The sequence below is a fragment of the Panthera pardus genome, unplaced genomic scaffold, assembly GCF_024362965.1.
Source record: "Panthera pardus isolate Hobbes unplaced genomic scaffold, ASM2436296v1 HiC_scaffold_4, whole genome shotgun sequence".
Classification (NCBI taxonomy): Eukaryota; Metazoa; Chordata; class Mammalia; order Carnivora; family Felidae; genus Panthera; species Panthera pardus.
This window is the reverse complement of record NW_026526969.1, coordinates 5,562,347-5,583,052: the sequence shown is the minus strand read 5'-3', so window position 1 is coordinate 5,583,052 and position 20,706 is coordinate 5,562,347. Positions and strand designations below refer to the sequence as shown.

The following is a 20,706-nucleotide window of genomic DNA, read 5'->3' as shown; positions in this document are numbered from 1 at the left end:
AGATTGTTGGGAAGATTGAGGGAGGTAAAACTGCTTGGGATTGTATCTGGCCAACAGTAAGCATTCAGTAAATATTAGCAATAAAAGCACCATGTTTGATACTTTTGAGAAATTGAAAAGTTTTTTAAGTTTATTTTTTATTTTGAGAGAGAGTGCGAGAGAACATGTGCAAACAAACGAGCAGGGTAGGGACAGAGAGAGGGAGAGAATCCCGAGCAGGCTCCAAGAGCTCACTCTATGCCGGACTCGATCCCACCAGTTGTGAGATCATGACCTGAGCCAAAATCAAGAGTTGGCTGCTTAACTGACTGAGCCACCCAGGCATCCCAACAGAAATGGAATTTTCTAAGGAAATAAAGGGGCACCTGGGTGGCTCAATCGGTTAAGCGTCCAACTTCTGCTCAGGTCGAGATCTCACGGTCCCTGAGTTTGAGCCCCACATTGGGCTCTGTGCTGACAGTTCAGAGCCTGGAGCCTCCTTTGGATTCTGTGTCTCCCTCTCTCTCTGACCCTCTCCTGCTCACGCTCTGCCTCCCTCTCATATAAATAAACATTAAAAAAATTTTTTAAAGAAAATAAAAATTGTCCCAGTAATACTGACTACAAGATTTATCTTCCCACATGGGAGAATAGAAGCTCTGGAAAGGCAAGGACTTCTTGGGATTTTCCCCTGGGACTGTTGTTTTGTTTTTGTGGGATGGCAAAGGAAATTGTGTGTTTTTTTTTTCCCCCTTAAAGTACTGTATGATTATATTACAGTATAATTCTACAAGCAGAGAGTATTGAAGAGTTTGGTCTTATTTAGGGTATCTAGTTAAAATGAGCCCAGAATCTGTAAGTTTGTATTATGGAGACTAAACATGTCTACCCTGTGAATACTGAATTTGAATTGAAAAATAACCTTCTAGAATTGCTTACTTAACACCTAAGTTCACTGCACCCATTTACTGTCTTTAGCCCTTATAAGTTTTAGAGGTAGTGCCTTCTTTCCCTGCTGGTGATGTTGATGTATTTGAGATAGAAAACTAGTAAAGGAACTGAAAGGTATTTGTAATTTCTTGCCTTTACAGGGCAATTAAAGGAGGTAAGAAAAGCTTAGCTATCCTATTTGTGGCCAGGCCCCAGACACTTAGATTATTTCGTTGATAATTTGACAGAGAAGGATGACAGCATGTATTATGCCCACTGGGCTTATTATTATTATTATTATTATTATTACTTTTAATGGTTATTTATTTTGAGAGCAAGAGTGAGTGGGGGAGGGGCAGAGAGAAGGGAAGAGAAATGCAAGCAGGCTGCTTCTAGCTATCAGTGCAGAGCCCAACTCAGGGCTCGATCTCCCTGTGCCCGCTTTGTAAGTAAGGAAATAGAAATTAACCCTAGTTCTGGAATTCATTTGAAAATTGTCTGAACAGTTACAAGGAAATCCGTTAGCTTCACTTCTTCCTCCTGCTTTTTCTTTCTTTCTTTTTTTTTTTTTAAACATTTTTTATTCTTTGGCATTAATTGCATTCACAATGTTGTACGGTCATCACCACTATCTCTAACATTTTGCTTGTCACCCCAAATAGAAACTCTGTACCCATTAAGTAATAACTCACCATTTGTCCTCTCTCTCAGTCTCTGGGAACCTCAAATATACTTTTTGTCTCTGAATTTGCCTATTTTATTCTTTTACTTGTTCACTTCTAAGTAGGCTCTATGCCCAGCGTGGGGCTTGAACTCTCGACCCCTAGTTAAGAGTCTCGCTCTACTGACTGAGCCAGTCAGGTGCCCCTTGCCTGTTTTACATATCTCTTGTAAGTGGAATCATAGAACATTTGTCATTTTGTATCTGGTTTATTTCATGTAGCAAAGTGTTTTCAAGGTTCATCTGTGTTGTAGCAGGTGTCAGATCTTTATTTCTTTTTATGGCTGAATAATGTTTCATTATATAATACACCACATTTTATGTATACATTCATCTGTTGATGGACATTTAGATTGTTTCTAACTTTTGGCTGTTATGAATATGCAACTATGGACATTGGTTCCCCAGTACATTTTGACTCCTGTTTTCAAATCTTTTGTGTATAAATACTTAAGAGTGGAATTGCTGGGTCATTGTTTTTCTTGTCGATGCTTTTTTTTTTGGAGAAGAATTTGGATGGATCTGAACAGATCTCCCAGTAGTATAGAATAAATGCGTTTATGTAAAATGCATTTGCTCCCTTTGTAAAGAGTAAATTTGGGACTACCGTTTCTAATTTTTTTTTTTAACGTTTATTTATTTTTTGAGATAGAGACAGAGACAGAGCATGAATGGGGGAGGGTCAGAGAGAGGGAGACACAGGATCCGAAACAGGCTCCAGGCTCTGAGCTGTCAGCACAGAGCCCGACGCGGGGCTCGAACTCACGGACCGCGAGATCATGACCTGAGCCGAAGTCGGCCGCCCAACCGACTGAGCCACCCAGGCGCCCCGGGACTACCGTTTCTAACATGAACACCTCTTTCTTTCAAGTGGTTCCTTACAGTGATCTTAAAAAAGAGTTGTGAAATATACATACACCACAGAACTTGACCGTTTTTTCATTTATATTGCTTATTTATTTTTATTGTCCCTGTTTTATTTAAGTTTATTTATTTTAGAGAGAGAATGAGAGAGAGCAAGTGGGGGAGGGGCAGAGAGCGAGAGAGGGAGAGAGAATCCCAATGAGGCTCTGTGCTGCCAGCGCAGAGTGCGACATGGGGCTCTAGCTCAGGAACCATGAGATCATGACCTGAGCTGAAATCAAGAGTGGGATGCTTGACCCACCGAGCCACCCACATGCCCTATATTGCTTATTTATTTGTAGTGTATTATTTATTATGATAGCTACATAATGTTTTCAGTAAAGGTACTACAGAGAAATCACATCAGTAATCATTTTAACCATTTTTATTTTTATTAAACTTTTTTAAGTAGGCTCCATGTCTGAAGTGGGACTCGAACTTATGACCCTGAGATCAAGAGTCACATGCTGTACCAAGTGAAGGAGCCAGGCACCCATGTTTTGAAGAAAAATTTTTAATGTTTATTTGATATTTTATTTTACTTGATATTTTATTTTATTTGATAAAGAGAGACAGACAGACTAGAGCATGAACAGGGGAGGGGCAGAGAGAGGCAGACAGAAACTCAAACAGGCTTCAGTCTCTTAGCTGTCAGCACAGAGCCCGATGGGGGGCTTGAACTCACGAACCGCGAGATCATGACCTGAGGAAGTTGGATGCTTAACGGACTGAGCCACCCAGGCTCCCCAGCATCCCATTCTAACCATTTTTAAATGTACAGTGGAGACATTCAGTACAATCACTTTGTAACAACTATCACATCTCCAGGACACTGTCATCTTCTTAACCTGAATCTGCCCATTAAATAATACTCCCCATTTTCCGCCTCACCCCATCCCCTTGAACCCACCGCTCTGCTTTCTGTGGGTGATTTTGAGGATTTTAGGGACTTCATCTAGGTGGAGTCATACAGTATTTGTCTTTTCCTGACTGTTTTTCTTCACTTAGCATAATGTCTTCAAGGTTCGTCCATGTTGAAGGGCGTGTCAGGATTTACTTCCTTTTTAAATCCTTACAGTGGTTCTTGGATTTTTGAAGTTTTTGTTTTTATGGTACGGCAAAGAAACTACTGTGCGTGAATATTTCATGGCATAGTTGTAGAAGTAGGGAGTAGTGAAGAGTTTGATCCAATTTAGGGTATTTGGTTCAAACGAGCCCTGGTTAGAACCTGTGAAGATGTCTGATTGTATGGGTCTCATACTTTTGAGAATAGCTGTGTGAGTTTTGATTCTATTTGCACACATAGTCCTTAGCTTAGTGGTTTTTTTATAGTAAGTTAAAAATTATTTTCTGATTCTGTATTTTTGTCGTCTTGTTTGCTTCTGCAGAGCTTTTAGAATAATTTTTCTTGGGTGTGTTGGGAAACAGTGCGGTAGTCACTTAACTAGATATTCACTTTCTGAGTCTACTTATTTCATAATTTTCTTTATTTATAGCCTTATCTGTAGGAAAAACAGTTTTCTTATACTAGCAAAATGAGTGAGCTATTCACTATTCATCTGCTGTATTTTAAGCTTTGGAAAAGAAGAGATCCCTTATTGCTTTTGGAACAGTACTTATTTATTCACTTACCCAACATATTGAGGGCCTTCTGGGTGTGTAAGCTATTCTGTGAAGCCGCAGGACAATCTATTTCTTGGAAAATACTGGTCTAGGCAAATTATATTGTTGAGAGCTTCAGGGTAAAGACTCTTTAGTTCAGTGTGTATATTCAGTCTAGTTTCTTTGTTTTAGGTATTTGGAGTAAGGTGACTTTTTTAACTTAAATTTAAAACCTATTTAAAAAAATTTTTTTACTGTTTTTTTCATTTGGAGAGACAGCGCAAGCAAGGGAGGGGCAGAGAGAGAGAGAGGCAGAGACACAGAATCCAAAGCAGGCTCCAGGCTCGGAGCTGTCAGCACAGAGCCTGACGTGAGGCTCGAACCCACGAACTATGAGATCATGACCTGACCAAAGTCGACCGCTTAACCACCCAACAGCCATCCAGGTGCCCCTAAAACATAATTTTTGAGGACTACATTTGATGTAAACAACTTTTCATGCTGACACATGGATGCTTTAAAAGCATTTCAGAGCGATGATTTATTTATACCTTAAACTTACACAATGTTATATGTCAGTTATACCTCAATGAAGTTGGGGAAAACAAGTAAATAAAAATAAGTGGGGGAAAAAAAGCAGTGACTTATTTTGACACTTTCTATTAGTTTTCCTGCCCTATCAGACAATAGGTTATTTTATTTAGTAGTAATTAAAGCAATTAGTTGCGAAATTTTCATTTTATCAGACTTGGATTTGGAGAGTTTGTGTGTAAATAGATACATAAATGTGTGTTTTGCAAGTAACTATTTTAATAAAATTTAAATTTTTAAATGGTTAATTTACTGAACGCTTGTGTGAAACACTGTCAAGTACTTAACTTACGTTCTGATAAGTGTGTAAGGTAGGTACACCTATTCTTGTCATTTTCAAGACTAGTAAGTTTGGGGTTAAAGAATCCCAAGGTCAGTCATTCTCTAGTAGATAGAACTTGAATTCAGAACTTGGGTGTCATTCCAGAATTGGCGTTCATAAATACTGTGCTCTGTTGCCTAACATCTGTGAGCAGTATACTAAAAAAAGATGGACTTTTTAGATCATAGTTACTTGATTTTCATTTCCTCTTCCCATTTATACAAAGTTAGAAAAAGAACAAGTGATCCAGCTTTTCCAGTACTAAATGATTTTTAAGCTTGTAGTAAGGTCAAAGGGATACATTGTTTGTGTATTGGCAGAGTAAGCTGCTGCTTTTTAAAGGACCATCAGTTTCAAAGGATAACTTCTACATTTGCAAACAATTTCTCTCAAACTGTAGTACCAAGAAAAGTTACAGATCTTCCTGAATAGCTGGTAAGATTTTTTGTTTTTCAAGACCCTTGCTTTGGCTACCCTGAGGCTCAGGACTGAACGTGGGATCCCTCACCTGGGCAGACCTTCTTTCCCCAGTTTCGTTTTATTATTTTGCCATTCTTCCTTTTACCTGGCTTTTTAAAATGTTTTGAGAGAGAGAGAGAGAGAGCATGAGTGGAGAAGAGGGGCAGAGGGAGAGAGAAAGAATCTTAAGTAGGCTCCACTCGCAGCACGGAGCCCGAAAGGGACTCGGTTCCATGACCGCATGGTCATGAGTCCAGCACTTAATGGGCTGATCCACCCGGGCACCCCTTACCTGGGTTTTTTAAAAAAAATTAAATTTAGCTATTTTTGTTAGGTATCTCAACATGTTTTTGAAACATGGTGGAGAAGGGTGTCAAGTTTTAAGTATATGTATAACACAGTTACAGATCATTTCAAATCCTAACCTTTCAGGGGCACCTGGGTGGCTCAGTAAGTTAAGCGTCAGACTCCTTGATCTCAGCTCAGGTCTTGATCTCAGGGTCGTGAGCTCCATGCACTTACATTTTAAAATGTAAGCAGAGCCAACTGTACAAACTTAAAAGCCTTGACTTAAAAATCAAATCTGAACAAAGGTTTGTCTTAGGGATTTCTAATTTTATTTCGAAGCCCTTGCCATCACATAGAATTTCTAACATTTAATGGAAGTTAAGTGAACTAAAATGGGTCTTTGGCTCTGTTTCTTCTGTCTGCTGAGTATATATGTTAAGTATATATGTTAACGATATAAATTATGATTTTACATTCTGTTATTAAATATTTGTAAAATGGAACCTTTGAATGAAACGCTAACCTAATTTTCTTCTCTTTGGAAAATACCTATTAAGCCTGTGGAGATAAGCTCTTAGAAATGTGAATTAAAATATTTCTCCGTGGTAATAGGCAAGGAATAAGGAAATTCTGGGAGTTGCAGGTCCTAGTGTAGAGTCTGATGAACTGATCTTACCCAGAATGTTATGTCCAATTCTGGGACATTGCCTGGACAAACGGGAATATTTTGAGGATGGTGTGGTAAAGGTAAAAGGATGTTAGGGCTAAAGCACAGGACAGACTGGGGATGCTCATTCTGAGATGAGAGTGTTGGAGGAGCACAGTGCATTGAAAGGGCCTTTTTGTAGAATAAGGCTCTTCCAGGAGGAAGATGCCACAGGGACAGATTTTGATTTATTAGGAGGACTAATATTAAACCAGTCCGGTAATTGCAAATTGCAAATTTAAAAGTAGCAAGCTCGGGGCGCCTGGCTGGCTCAGTCAGTGGAGCGTGTAACTCTTCATTTCGGGGTTGTAAATCAAGCCCCGTGTTGGGTGTGGAAATTACTTGAAATCTTTAAAAAAATATTAAAAGTAACAAGCCCTCTGGGATGTTTCAAAATTTGAGGGGCAGTAAGAGAGTTGGGCAAGAATACCAGTCACTAGTAACATTTTTGAAGTGTTTTTTATGTGTTTGCTATTCTAAGCGCTACCTGAATCAGGGCGCTTGTCAGAGCAATCAATCCTGTGTCCCAAGGTAGGCAGGCTTTATTAGGACTCCCGTTTGAAAGTTGAGGAAAATGAGGTTGTGGGGATGCTAACTAATCCAAAACAACCCATAGTGAGGGACAGGTTTTTTGATTTTTGTTTTTTAAAGATTTTTAAGTAATCTCTACATCCAACATGGGGGTTTGAACTCCCAACCCCCATGTCAAGAGTTGCATGCTCTACCAGCCGAGCCAGCCAGGCACCACAAGGGATAATGTTTTGGTTTTGTTTTTTTTTTAAGTTTATTTATCCATTGAGAGAGAGCGTGCACAGGCATGAGCAGGGGAACGGTAGAGAGAGAGAATCCCAAGCAGGCTCCGCAGTGCAGAGCCCTACGCGGGGCTCCATCCCACTAACAGCAAGATCATGACCTGAGCCCGGTCAAGAGTCAGATGCTTAACCGACTGAGCCACCCAGGCGCCCCCTAAGGGATTGTTTTAGTATAAACTTAAGTAGTTGGATTCAGAGCCCATGCTTAACCACCACGGTATACTTATTTCCAGTTCTGATAATAACGTTTATAAAGTATAGGTAATGAGGGGCTCCTGGGTGGCGCAGTCGGTTAAGCGTCCAACTTCGGCTCAGGTCATGATCTTACAAGCTCGTGAGCTGGACCCCCCATTGGGTTCTGTGCTGACAGCTCAGAGTCTGGAGCCTGCTTCCGATTCTGTGTCTCTTTCTCTGTCTCTGCTCCTCTCCTGCTCATGCTCGTGCGCGCGCTCTCTCTCTCTCTCTCTCTCTGAAAAAAAAAAAAAAGTATAGGGAAGATATTAGTGATAAACTAGTAATTTTCCTTAACTGTTAGTAAAGAAGATAGCTACAAGGTTGAAAAATCACGTACGCATACCTGGGGTCACATTATCGATTACATACTCTGACATGCATTCTATCCAGTGATCTACTCTGATAGCATGCAGTGGGACTAAGTTCTAGTATTGGGAGAAAACACCAGCCAGGAGCCCAGTGTTCACTGTTGAATTCAGCACGTGTGAAGAGTGCTCGCTATGCAGGATACCACTGTGTTGGTGCTGGGGTGCGAGGCTCCCCCCACCTACCCATTGACAGAAGTACGGTCAGTGGCAAATACCGTCCAAACTAAAAGACCCTGGTTTACCAGTTGATGTGCAGTCTGTAGAGAAGTTTGATAACCTTTGAAGTGAAGTGTGTGTGTGTGTGCTTTCACTTCTGGGCTCCCCTCTTTCAAATGTAAACAGAGAGAAAAACAGCCCATTTCCAGTTTTATTGAAGCTAGTAGAGACAAATTGTAATCAATAAGTTACTATTTAACATCCTTTGCCTTTCTCCCAGTTCTAACATTCTACTTACCTTTGATAGCAAAAACAGCAAGACTTTAACACCCATGAAATAAGGCAAAAGTAGAGACATTTTAATTAGCTTCTTCGTTGGCACACATGTACTTAGTGCTTTAAAAATTATTTTGGAACGCTTGTAAACTTACAAAATAGTTACAGAAGCAGCAAACAAAATTTTCCCACACACCTGTTACCCAGAAACCTCATTCAGGTTTTGCCAGATGCTACTTTGTAGCAAAAGGGTCTAATCCAGGATCACATTTTCACCCAGGTGTCTTGTCCCTCTAATACACCTCACTTTAGAACAGTTTCTCAGTCTTTGAATTCCGTACTCTTGAACTTTTTGAAGGTTACAGGGTAGTCATTTTACAGAATGTCCCTCAATTTGAGTTTGTCCATGCATTTAGGCGGGAGTATCACAGTTCTAGTACGTTCTGTTGGTTGGCACATGATATCTGTCTGTTCCCTGACTAGTTGTTAACTTTGATCACTTGGTGTGTGCCAGGCTTGGCTTTGTTAATAAGTATTTTGTGTGGAAATAATTTGGGATAATGAAACTCTCTCTTTAGAATTGAGGATAAACTTTTTCTCTAGAGGCTGGGAATTTTTATTTTGTCCAAGTATTTGAAAACTAAATGTTTTTCTGGAATTTAAATACTGTGAATAGTGGCATTTGGGGAACGTTAAAAGTCAGATTAAATTTTATAGTAGGTGGTGTGGTTTGAAAGAACATGGAGAATTAAGAACAGTCAGATCTTGATTAGATTCTACTTAACAATTCTGTAATCTTGAGCAGTTTACCTTGTTTTTCCAAGGTATAAGCTGTTCTTAGATTTTATTTTATTTTTTTAGGGGTCTCTAAATGTTTTTTTAATGTTTATTTATTATTGAGAGACAGAGAGAGACAGAGCATGAGCATGGGAAGGGCAGAGAGAGAGGGAGACACAAAATCCAGGCTCCAGGCTCCAGGCTCCAGCTGTCACCACAGAGCCCAACAAGGGGCTCGAACTCGCAAACTGTGAGATCCTGACCCAAGCCAAAGTCGGATGCTCAACCGACTGAGCCACCCGGGCGCCCCTGTTCTTAGATTTTAAAAAGAAGTTCCGCTTGGGGTGCCTGGGTGGCTCAGTCAGTTAAGGGTCTGACTGGCTCAGGTCATGATCTTGCAGTTCATGGGTTCGAGCCTCACCCCCCTCCGGCTCTGTGCTGACAGCTGAGTCTGGAGCCTGCTTTGGATTCTGTGTCTCCCTCTCTCGGCCCCTTCCCCACTCATGATCTGTCTCTGTCTCTCAAAAGTAAGTAAAAACATATAAAAAATTTTAAATACAAAAAAAAAAGTTCTTTGTAAAATAGGTCAGGCAAATGCCCCCCTTTTGTCATAAACACGTCAAGTTAATTCCTTTGGTATCCTTCAGAAGACACGCGAATAGGGTCAGTGAGTTACCTTCAACACGTTTTCTGCAGAAGCTACCGAGCAGATGTAATTAGAACAAGCGGTAGCGTGTTGAGAAAAGTTTGAGACACAAGTTCTGTGTTTGCAGAGTCCAAGCTGATTGTAGTCAATGCACGCTGCCATTTGAGGGATGAATGTTTCTTCTCCTGAAAGACGGATTTTTTAGCTGTTAGTAATTATAGGTAGAACGTGAAGGTATTAAGTATCGTCAGTTGCAAAGGTAGAAAGACTTAGGCAGCCTAGAAGATTGTCAGAATACAGTATCATGTGATCACCCAAGTTAATCTTCATGCAACCAAATCTTGTTAAGGATAAAGATGGCTGATCACACTATTGGATTCTTTCCGTTTATTTTAGGGACCGTGTTATGACAAAATGTGCAACATCCCAGATGATGAATTTTAACTTTTAGTTCTCATCATTTTGAAGAAACTTTTATAAATAACTACACTTAAAGATTTGGTTTTTAAGTAATTTCTGTACCCAATGTAGGACTCAAACACACAACCTTGAGTAAAGAGTCACGTGCTCCACTAGCTGAACCAGTCAGGCATCCCAACAGTTCATTTATTTTATTTATTTATTTTAGAGAGAGAAAGAGAGAGAGAGAGGCAGAAGGAGAGAGAATGAATCTCAAGCAGGCTTCACGTTCAGTGCAGAGCCTTATGCAGGGCTCCATCCCGTGACCCTGGGATCATGACCTGAGCTGAAATCAAGAGTAGGTCACTCAACCAGAGTGAGCCACCCAGGAGCCCTAACAATTTATGTTTTTAAAAGTCTGAGATCCCATTTTACTTTTTCCTTAGAATTAAATGATACTTGAAGTTATTTTATACTTCTCCCTGAAGACGTTTTCGTTAGTTTATATATTTTAGACTGTGATGGTGCTTTTGTCAAATTTTGTCAAAACTTGACTTTAAGGTTTCTAAATAAAATGAGTTGGTAAATTTGCATTTTACCTCATATGCAAATAATAACCTGTGTGACTAGATCTCAGAGAATGGAGACAACTGGAACTGATACCAAAAAATCAAGGAAGAGATCATCTTAAATACTGGTCCAGAAAAAGACCGTTCATAATAATGGAAAGTCACACGGCATTTTTTTAACATATCATATTCGTCTTGCGTGTAGTGCACCCAGCAAGGGGCTTGAACTCACGAACCTAAGGTTAAGAGTGACGTGCTCTACCAACTGAGCCAGCCAGGCACCCCCCACACTGTATTGAAGGGTAGAAGTCAACAATTGAAGAAGTTTGAATGAAAGATTCAGCTATTTGAAAAGATTCAAGATTTTACTCTTGGTCAAAGTATTCCTTGTTTTGTTTTGTTTTGTTTTGTTTTGTTTTGTTTTGTTTTGTTACTTAAGCCTGATAAACAATTACAGAATTCAGTAGTACCATTATCTGTCCTGAATTGTCTGAATTCTGAATTCTGTCTTCCATGGACAGTATCCTAGTGGTAGATATTTTAGCCACTTTTGAAATTTTTCTGTTTTAATTGATCCAGATCTGGCTGGGTTTTTTGTACAAAACATTGAGTTAGAAAAGTTCCTGATTTTTGCAGTCTTGAAGTTTATTTCACCATACTTAAGTAAATACACAGGTTAGATCTTAATTGCTTAAAAATAGCTGAGATAACCCCAGCAGTCTGCGGAAAAATTTGAAAATAAATAAAGTTTTTGAGAAAAGAATAAAATAATGGGCTTGGTACTTCTATCAGTTTGAATCCACTTCCTCCTGGTTGAGAGTAGCTCCTGGGTCTTAGATTTTTTAACTAAGATTTGACTGAGTCAATTCTGAGGGCTGTTGGTAGTTGTTAGAGGAGATGCGTTTCCTGATCGTGCCTGTCAGCATTTTGTGACCCAAATTACGTGTTCATCTAGACACTAGGTTTGTAATTCATTTTTTTGCTTTGAATCAAATCCTTTATATTCTTCATAGAACGTGACCGATGTTGATATATATGAAGTATTCCTCAGTGTCCACCGTCATCTTTGTTTTATGGACAAAAAGGATACTTTCCTTTTGCTTCAGTTTGTTTACAGTGGGTGGCAGTTAATTTACTGCCTCATAAAGATTGCCTAGTATTACAGTTTTAATCCCTGTGTAATTATTTACTTTGGGTTCCTTTTTATTTAACCTGCTTTTCTTTGATTATTATTGTGCATGAAAGAGGTAATTTGGAATTTGGAGACCCAGATTCCAGTCGCTTGTTATAAAATTAACTTTCCTTATGACCTTAGCAAGACAGCTAATCTTTCTGGGCTGGGCCTCTCATTTATAACATAATGGAGCAGGGAGGTTGCACCAAAATATGTTGATTTTTTTTTTTTTTCCTTGACCTAAGATTATGTGTTATAAGATTGAAATGGAAAGATAACTTGTTGAAATTAACAAAGTAACAAAAAAGAAATAGGGCATGAATGTAATTTAAAAAAGATAGGATCAGTGTAATCTAGTACCTTCCCCATTTACCAGTGGGATCCGGAGCTTAGATTTGAATCAGAAATACTGAACATTCAGTAATATTTTAGAGATCACCATAATAAATATTAAGGACCTCAGGGTTTGTTGTTGTTGTTGTTGTTGTTGTTGTTGTTGTTGTTGTTAGAGTGATAATGGCACCTGTGAAAATCTTCACGATTTGACTCACTATAAAATATTTTTTGTTATTTTGCTGTTTAGCATTAACAGCAAGGATCAATAAACTAAAAGCAGAAGTATGGCCAAATGAAAATTTATATGGAATTCGTTACTGGCTTATTTTGAGGTAGAGCAGATCAGAACAGTAAGACCACAAATAAACCTAATCCCTGAAATGGATCTCCAACAAGAAACAGAAGAAGATTGTAAAGATTGACTGGAGTCTGTTTTCAGAGAGAGAGAGAATAGGCATCACATCTTAAACAATAGCTGACCAGGATAAAAGACCTATGAAACGGCAACAGGCCAATTAAGTTCGTCTTTGAAACTCATAAAGGAGAATTAAAGTCAAATCAGGGAAACAAAAATAAAGTCAGACAACACTCAGAGTGGACGAATTAAGGATATTGAAAAAATGGGAAAGAAGATACAGCAGAGTAAGGTGGCTGCAGGCAAGCACTGTTCTGCCTTTTTATTTATTTTTTCCTTTAGTCGGCTCCACACCCAACGTGGGGCTTGAACCCACAGCCCTGAGATGAAGAGCTCAAGAGTTGCATGCTCTACAGACTGAGCCAGCCAGGCACCCCCAACTGCCTGACTGTTCCATGTGGGTCTGGCTAGACTGCCAGCCCCAGTGTGCCCCAGATAATCTTGTTCTGCCCAGCCACTGTAATTAGGCTAGGCTGGGGGCAGGCTGGGGACACAAACTCCCAGAATTTCGTGCACAATGTAGTAGATACAATAGTCTGCTGCCTCTGAGATCACGGTACCAGATGTGTGGGAAGCTTAAAGATACATGTGGCCTTCATCTCTGCCTTGGGGAAGAAACCCCATCTGCTCAAGGACACTGTTGGAGTAGAGCGAACTCCAGTGACATCTTGTGTTCCTGGATCTAGCTGCAGGTGGAGCTGGTGCAACCTTTAGGCTGAATAATTAACTAAAACAGTAAAAATTCCCTTCTTGGGGTGGTTTGAAATAGGAATTTGTTCTAGCAAATTCATAAAGTTATTCTTCAGAATAAAGAATATCATAAGCTGTGGTTCCCAAAGTTGGTGGAACTAATAAGAATGTTCTAAAATTGTATAACAGGGGCTCCTGGGTGGCTCAGTCAGTTAAATGTCTGAGTCTTGGTTTCAGCTCAGGTCATGATCTCATGGTTCGTGAGTTTGAGCCCCGCTTCGGGCCCTGCGCTGGCAGGGTGGAGGCTGCTTGGGATTCTCTCTTCCCCTCTCTCTGTCCCTCCCCACTTGTGCGCGCGCTCTCTCTCTCTCTCTCTCCCCCTCTAAAAATAAACATTAAAATAATTTTTAAGAGATTATAAAACAAAACTGGTAAAAATAACAAAGTTGATAAGATGGAAACTTGGAAGGGCTAATACAGAAAGGCTGCTAGGAAAAAGAAAGTGGGAACTTAGATAATAGAAATGAAAAATCACTTTTGTCCTGAGGGTATCTACCAGTTTTACCACCTTGTGGGATGAGAGGCTCAGAAATTGAAGCCCAGAGCCTGCACAAAACATGGGGGTCAAATAGACCTTTTTTTTCCCCTAGTAAGACTCCAGAGGGTGATTAAGCTAGTCTGCATCCCTATTTGTGGTCTGTGTTAACATCTGGGTGGCCCAAGGAACCTGAAGCTTTGAACTTGGATTATGGTGATCCAAGGCAGGTAGTGTTCCTAGACACCTGGAGGGACCTGTCTTAATCCGAGGCTGGTGGGGAGGGGCAAGGGAGAGGGAGAGAGAATCTTTTTTTTTTTTTTTTTTTTTTTTTTTTAATTGTATTTATTTATTTTGGAGGCCGGGGAGAGAAAACAGGGAGAGAGCGAATCCCAAGCAGTCTCCGTGCTGTCAGTGCCGAGCCAGAGGCAAGGCTTGATCTCACGAACCGTGAGACCATGACCTGAGCTGAAATCAAGAGTGGCACGCTTAACCGACTGAGCCACCCAGGTGCCTCCAGAGAGAGAATCTTAAGCAGACTCCACGCTCAGCTCAAAACATGATGTGGGACCCAGTCTCATGACTATGAGATCATAACCTGAGCCAAAATCAAGAGTCTGATGCTTGACCAACTGAGCCACTCAGGTGCCTCTAGGCTCCACATTTAAAATAAATGTTTTTAACAATTAAAAAATATATTTTTTAATGTTTGTTTATTTTTGAGGGAGAGAGACAAAGTGTGACTGGGGGAGGGGCAGAGAGAGAGAGAGAGAGAGAGAGAGAGAGAGAGAGACAGAATCCGAAGCAGGCTCCAGGCTCCGAGCTGTTGGCACAGAGCCCGACGTGGGGCTCGAACTCATGAAACACAAGATTATGACCTGAGCCAAAGTCAGATGCTTAACCAACTAAGCCACCCAGGAGTCCCATTAAAATAATTTTTTAAAGAAATGTTTTCTTCTTTTTTTTTCTCTTTCTCCTCCTTATGTTCATTTGTTTTGACAGAGAAAGCACAAGTGGGGGAGGAGCAGACAGAGAGGGAGAGAGAGACTCCCAAGCAGGTCCTGTGCTGTCTGCTTGGAGCCTGATGCAAGGCTCTAACTCACGAACCACGAGATTATGATCTGAGCTGAAATCAAGAGTTAGATGCTTAATCAACTGAGCCACCCAGCCCCGCCCCCCCCCCCCCCCCCGGAGTAAAAAAAAAAAAATTTTTTTTTTTTTAATTTTCTTTTTTAATGTTTATTTTTGAGAGAGAGAGAGAGAGAGAAATTTTTTTTAACATTTATTTATCTTTGAGAGAAGAGAGGGAGTGTGCAAGCAGGGGAGGAGCAGAGAGAGGAAGACACAAAATCCGAAGCAGGCTCCAGGCTCTGACCTTTCAGCACAGAGCCCCACACAGAGCAGGGCTCGAACTCACAAACCGTGAGATCATGACCTGAACCAAAGTCAGACACTTAACTGGCTGAGCCACCTAGGCGCCCCCAAAATAACTTTTTAATGTAAAGTGACCAGCACATAGTAGAAGATAATCAGGCATACATGGGAACAAGTACCATGAATATGAGCAAGAACCATAAGCAATAGAAATACAGCTAAGATTTTTTTTGAATTATCAGAGACCATAAAACAACCACCTCTGTTATGTTTGAGAGACAGCACGAGCAGGGGATAGGGACAGAGGAAGAGAGAGAGAGAGAATCCCAGGGAGGCTCTGTGTCCACTGCACAGCTCAACATGGGGCTCAATCCCATGACCCTGGGATCCTGACCTGAGCCAGAATCAAAAGTTGGATGCTCAACCAATGGAACCACCAGGCATCCCTTACCTCTCTTATATTTAAAGACGTATGTCAGGCTTCAAAGTCTCTAGGGAGTAGGAGACTAAAATGTTCATAACAACAAATAGGAATCTTAGAAATGAAATTTGTGAACAAAATAAAAAGAATTAGTGAAGCAGAAAGTGAGTCTGAGGAAAGAGTTTACGAAAGAGAGGAAAAATGAGAAAAATGCAGAAGAGGGTGTGAGTCTTAGTTATCAGCACCCATTCCATCTGAGTCTCACAGAAGGATGGCAGACAGAGAATGGGACAGAGTCGGTATCTGAAGAGGTAACAGCTGAGAATTTACCACCAGGAATCCTCATTCGAGAAGCCCAGTGAATGACATACTGAATAGAAAGAAGGGCGAAGCCCAGTGAAAGACGTACTGAATAGAAAGAAGGGCGCATCTAGATGCATCGAAGAAAGAACATCCTAAAAACAGCAGGCATACAGATGGGGATTATCTTCACAGGATGGAGGCCAGACTATAATGAAATAACCTCAGTGCTGAAAGTAAGAAGTTCTCAACCTAGATTTCTATTCTAGTGAAAATATCTTAGAAGAATAAAGGACTTTTAGCACACAAAAGTTTGCCATGAGAAAGAAATTTTAAGGGATTAACTTCAGGCAGAAGGAAAGTCTTGAGGTGCAAAGAGAATAAACAAAGACTCTTAAATGTGTGGTTAAATAAAGATGAAAGATCGAAGCAAAAATGATGCTGCATTTGGAAGTACATAAAAGAGCCGAAAAAACATAAAAACACACAAAAAAATATTCATTCGTATAATAATAATCAGAATTGAAAGCCTGGATTGGGAATGAAAATTACTGATAGTTTTGGTAGAACATGTGACTCAACTTCAGGATCGTGAGTTCAAGCCCCACTTTGGGCATGGAGCCTGTTTTAAAAAAAAATTATTGACAGTTTATGCAAATATGAAACCATCAGACATCAGTTTAGTAATGGACCTAGGATCTGAGTCACCTAAGAAGAAATATAAATAATAAAACTATGAAAAGTGTTTCTTTAATAAGCAAGGAAATTCGACTACTTTGGTAGTAATAAGGTATTCATAGTGATTAGGTCATAGCTGTGCATCCAAAGTGTTGGTGAGGCTGGTGAATTTAGCATAATTGATTGTTATTATTCTTTTAAATAATGTGCTTTTTAAAAATAATCTCTACATCCAACATGGGCTTTAAACTTATGACCCCAAGATCAAGAGTCACATGCTATAGTGACTGAGCCAGCCAGGCACCCTGAATTTCGTATATTTTAAACATTTCTGGAAACAGTGTAAAAATTTTGGTGTGATATATCAAGAGCTATAAAGATGTTCATACAATTTATCTCTTTCAGTATGAAGAATTTTAAAATATGGAAATAAGGCAAAAGACATATCTATTTAAAAAAATTTTTTTAAATGTTTGTTTTTGAAAGAGAGAGAGAGCGCGCCAATGGGGGAGGGACAGAGAGAGGGAGACTCAGAATCTGAAGCAGGCTGCCGGCTCTGTGCCCCAACTCGGGGCTTGAACTCACGAGCCGCGAGATCATGACCTGAGCCGAAGTCAGACGCTTATATGACTGAGCTCCACCCAGGTGCCCCGACGAAAGATATATTTATGAAGATGCTTAGAGAAATTGTTATGATTCCATTTTGATGGGCTGTTACATAGCTGGGATGAAGAATTTATGCTATAAGAATATGTAATGTGGCAAGTAGATGATGCTGGCTGATCATGGAGGCAAGGTCATTGCCCTGATAGGGGGTTAGCCTCCTTGGAATTTTAGTAATTTATCCTGAGAGTCTATGTCCCTGCTGTCTCATGGGCATTTTAATCGTAACGTATCATAAAACTGTACTTCTGTGTTCCTCCTCTCAGGACACCTACCAGAGAAATTACAGGTACCACCATGGTGGCTCAAGGGGTCATGAGAATTACTTCTCACAAATAAGCTTAGATGGACTTCTGCGACATGGTGTAATCTCTGTAGCAGTATGGTTTTTGTGATGACGGAAATGTTCTCTGATCTGCAGTATAGTAGCCACTAGCTACATGTGGACACCGAGCTCTTGAAAGGTAGCTAGTACAACTGAGGAACAGAATTGTAGTTTTTCATGAAAATAGTTATATGTGGCTACTGGCTACCATATTGGATAGTACGGATAGTACATCTCTAAGTATTGGACACCCACTGGGTTGTTCCTTGACCGTTGGTCTTCTGCCTTGGATGACTGCCTTATAAAGTGATCACCTTTTTTCTGTCTACCACCCCTCCTTTACTAAGACCGCATCAGAGATACAGTGGGGAGTGAACACAGGTTACAAATCCAGAAACCAGAAGTCATTTTCTTGTCTAACGTGGGTTCGCCCTATGAATTGTCTTAGGTCAGTTCTTCTTCCTTGCCTGTATATAAAAGACTCAAAGGGATCCATTCTGTTTTTGTATTTACTGTCATATGGAGTACATGATTATTTTGTTCATTTTCCTTTTTGTTCCAGAGAATATCACTAATGAAATTCAGAGATACAAATATGCCTATTTGCATTCCTTGAGCACAGAGCTAACTGCCCTATTTTAGTTGCTTTCAGTGGTGCTTTTTTTTATTGTTCATTTCTAGTGACACACACACACACACACACACACACACACACACACACACCCTTTTTAAAATAAAGCAAGAAGAAAGACTACATGGGTTCTGCTCAAGTATTTTATGGGAACACCGTCTCCTGTGAAGTTCTTTTTTCTAGGTTCTGTGAATACTTCTGTTTTGCTTTTGTCCTCTCTTTCTCCCTTACAGTGACTGTCACGTCTCCTGTCCCATAAGCTTGTGTCAGCAGCCTGGCCTGGCGTGTGTCCCTGGTATCTGTCGTTAATGCCGCTATGTGATGGCAGTTCCTTTCTGGGAAAGAGGAGAGAAAGGCAGCGGTTGCCCAGGGAGGGTGCCAGGGAGTGTTCCTTGAGTAGTCTTGACTCAGCTCTCCAGGGAAATGACCTCTTGGGGCGGACAGAGAACAATTCAGAGAATTTCTGTTGCAATGCGGATATACACACATTTCTTGAGAACAGAAAGCCCCAAACAGAATTCATCCTTCCCCATCAAGCTTGACGGGACTGGTCACCTCCAACGTTCTTCCCATTGAACATTGCTGTTCTGAACATGCCTCCTGAGTTCTGGTAATGAGATAGGACCTCTCGTCGCGTGTGGCACCCCCACAGGGCTGTCGGCGTGGCCTCTGTCTCCTGTTTCTTAACACTCATTGAACACGAATGGCCTCATGACAGATTTCCAGCAATTTAGGGTGAATAGTGGAAATAGCAGTGGGCAGAAACTTTTGTCCTAGTGTTGTGTTCTGGCACTGGTAGTGGCTATATGACCTTGACACATCACTGCATTCGTAAAATGAGAACATACCTCCTCTTTCCCTTGCTGGAGAATTGAATGAAAAGTTGAGATTATGAAGAAATACTATGAGAAATAATGACGGTATATCCTAGGTGAATGTTCTGACTATGGCAAATGATATACCTTTGTTGTCCATTTTTACTGAACCACATTTTTTTAATTTATTTATTTATTTATTTATTAAAAAAATTTTTTTTGTAATGTTTTTATTTATTTTTGAGAGACACAGACAGAGCACAAGTCAGGGAGGGGCAGAGAGAGAGGCAGACACAGAATCCGAAGCAGGCTCCGGGCTCCGAACCGTCAGCACAGAGCTCAACCCAGGGCTTTTGAACCCACCAACCTCGAGATCATGACCGGAGCTGAAGTCGGATGCCCAACCGACTGAGTTCCAGGCGCCCTATTGACTGAACCACATTTTAATATAAATTTACTTTAACTTAGTTATCCGAGGGGCACCTGGGTGACTCAGTCAGTTAAGCGTCGACTTCGGCTCAGGTACTGATATCATGATTCACGAGTTCAAGCCCCACATGGGGCTCTCTGCTGTCGGCACAGAGCCCACTTCGGATCCTCTGTCCCCCTCTGTCTCTGCCCCTCCCCTGCTTGCACTGTCTCTCTCTCAAAAATAAACATTAACCAAAATTAAAAAAAAACTTATTTGTCTAAGAGGTAAGAATGGGACCAAAGCTGTTAGGGAAAATGATTTCTAACCATTCTCTTGCTTAATGCTGCTTTTCTTGACTCCATCTCCATTCAAGACAGAGATCTTGTTTTGGAAAACAGAATTGCTTCTATTTGTTCACAGGTCCAGGGATAAGTAGTCATTATTTTTGTTACTGTCTTTCATTGTCAAGTTTTAATTCCTAAGTATCTGTGCTCTGTTACTTTAGTGTGGGCCCCAGCCTGAGTAGGGGAGGGCCAGAGTGAGAGAATCCCAAGCAGGCTCCAGGCTCTGACTCGGGGCTCGAACCCATGAACTGCAAGGTCATGACCTAAGCCGAAATCAAGAGTCGGACGCTTAACCGACTGAGCCACCCAGGCACTCCAATTTTAACCATTTTTAAAAGTACTTCCCTGACATTATGTGCATTCATTATTGTTCCGCAATCATCACCAGTATCTAGTTCCAGAGCTTTTCATCATCCCAAACTAAAACTATGCTCACTAACAATAAGTCCCCGCCACTCAGTCTTCCTAGTCCCTGGCAACCACCGTTCTACTTCCCGTCTCTACAAATTAGACGAATTCGAGGTCTCTCATGTGAGTAGAATCACAACAGTTGTCTTTTTGCGTCTGGCTTATTTCACATAGAAGAATATTTTCAGGGTTCACTTACGTCGTAGCATGTTTCAGACCTTCTTTCCTCTTTAAGGCTGAGTTCTATTCCGTCGTATAGATGTATCCCATCTGCGCATCCGTTCAGCTGACCGTGGACATTTGGGTCATTTCCGCCTGTGTAGCTGTGGTGCGTGATGCTTCTGTGAACATGGGTGTAGACCCAGCTGAGTGCCTGCTTTCAGTTCTTCTGCGTATGTACCCACAAGTGGAATTACCGTGTCATGATAATTCTGTTTAATTTTTCCA

At 40.7% G+C, this 20,706-nt stretch overlaps 1 protein-coding gene across 6 annotated transcripts in view; it reads left to right on the top strand.

Annotated features, from left to right (window-relative positions):
- The window catches only part of GTF2I (general transcription factor IIi), a 107,791-nt gene that overhangs the window by 4,312 nt on the left and 82,773 nt on the right, over positions 1-20,706 (top strand). The window lies entirely within an intron of this gene.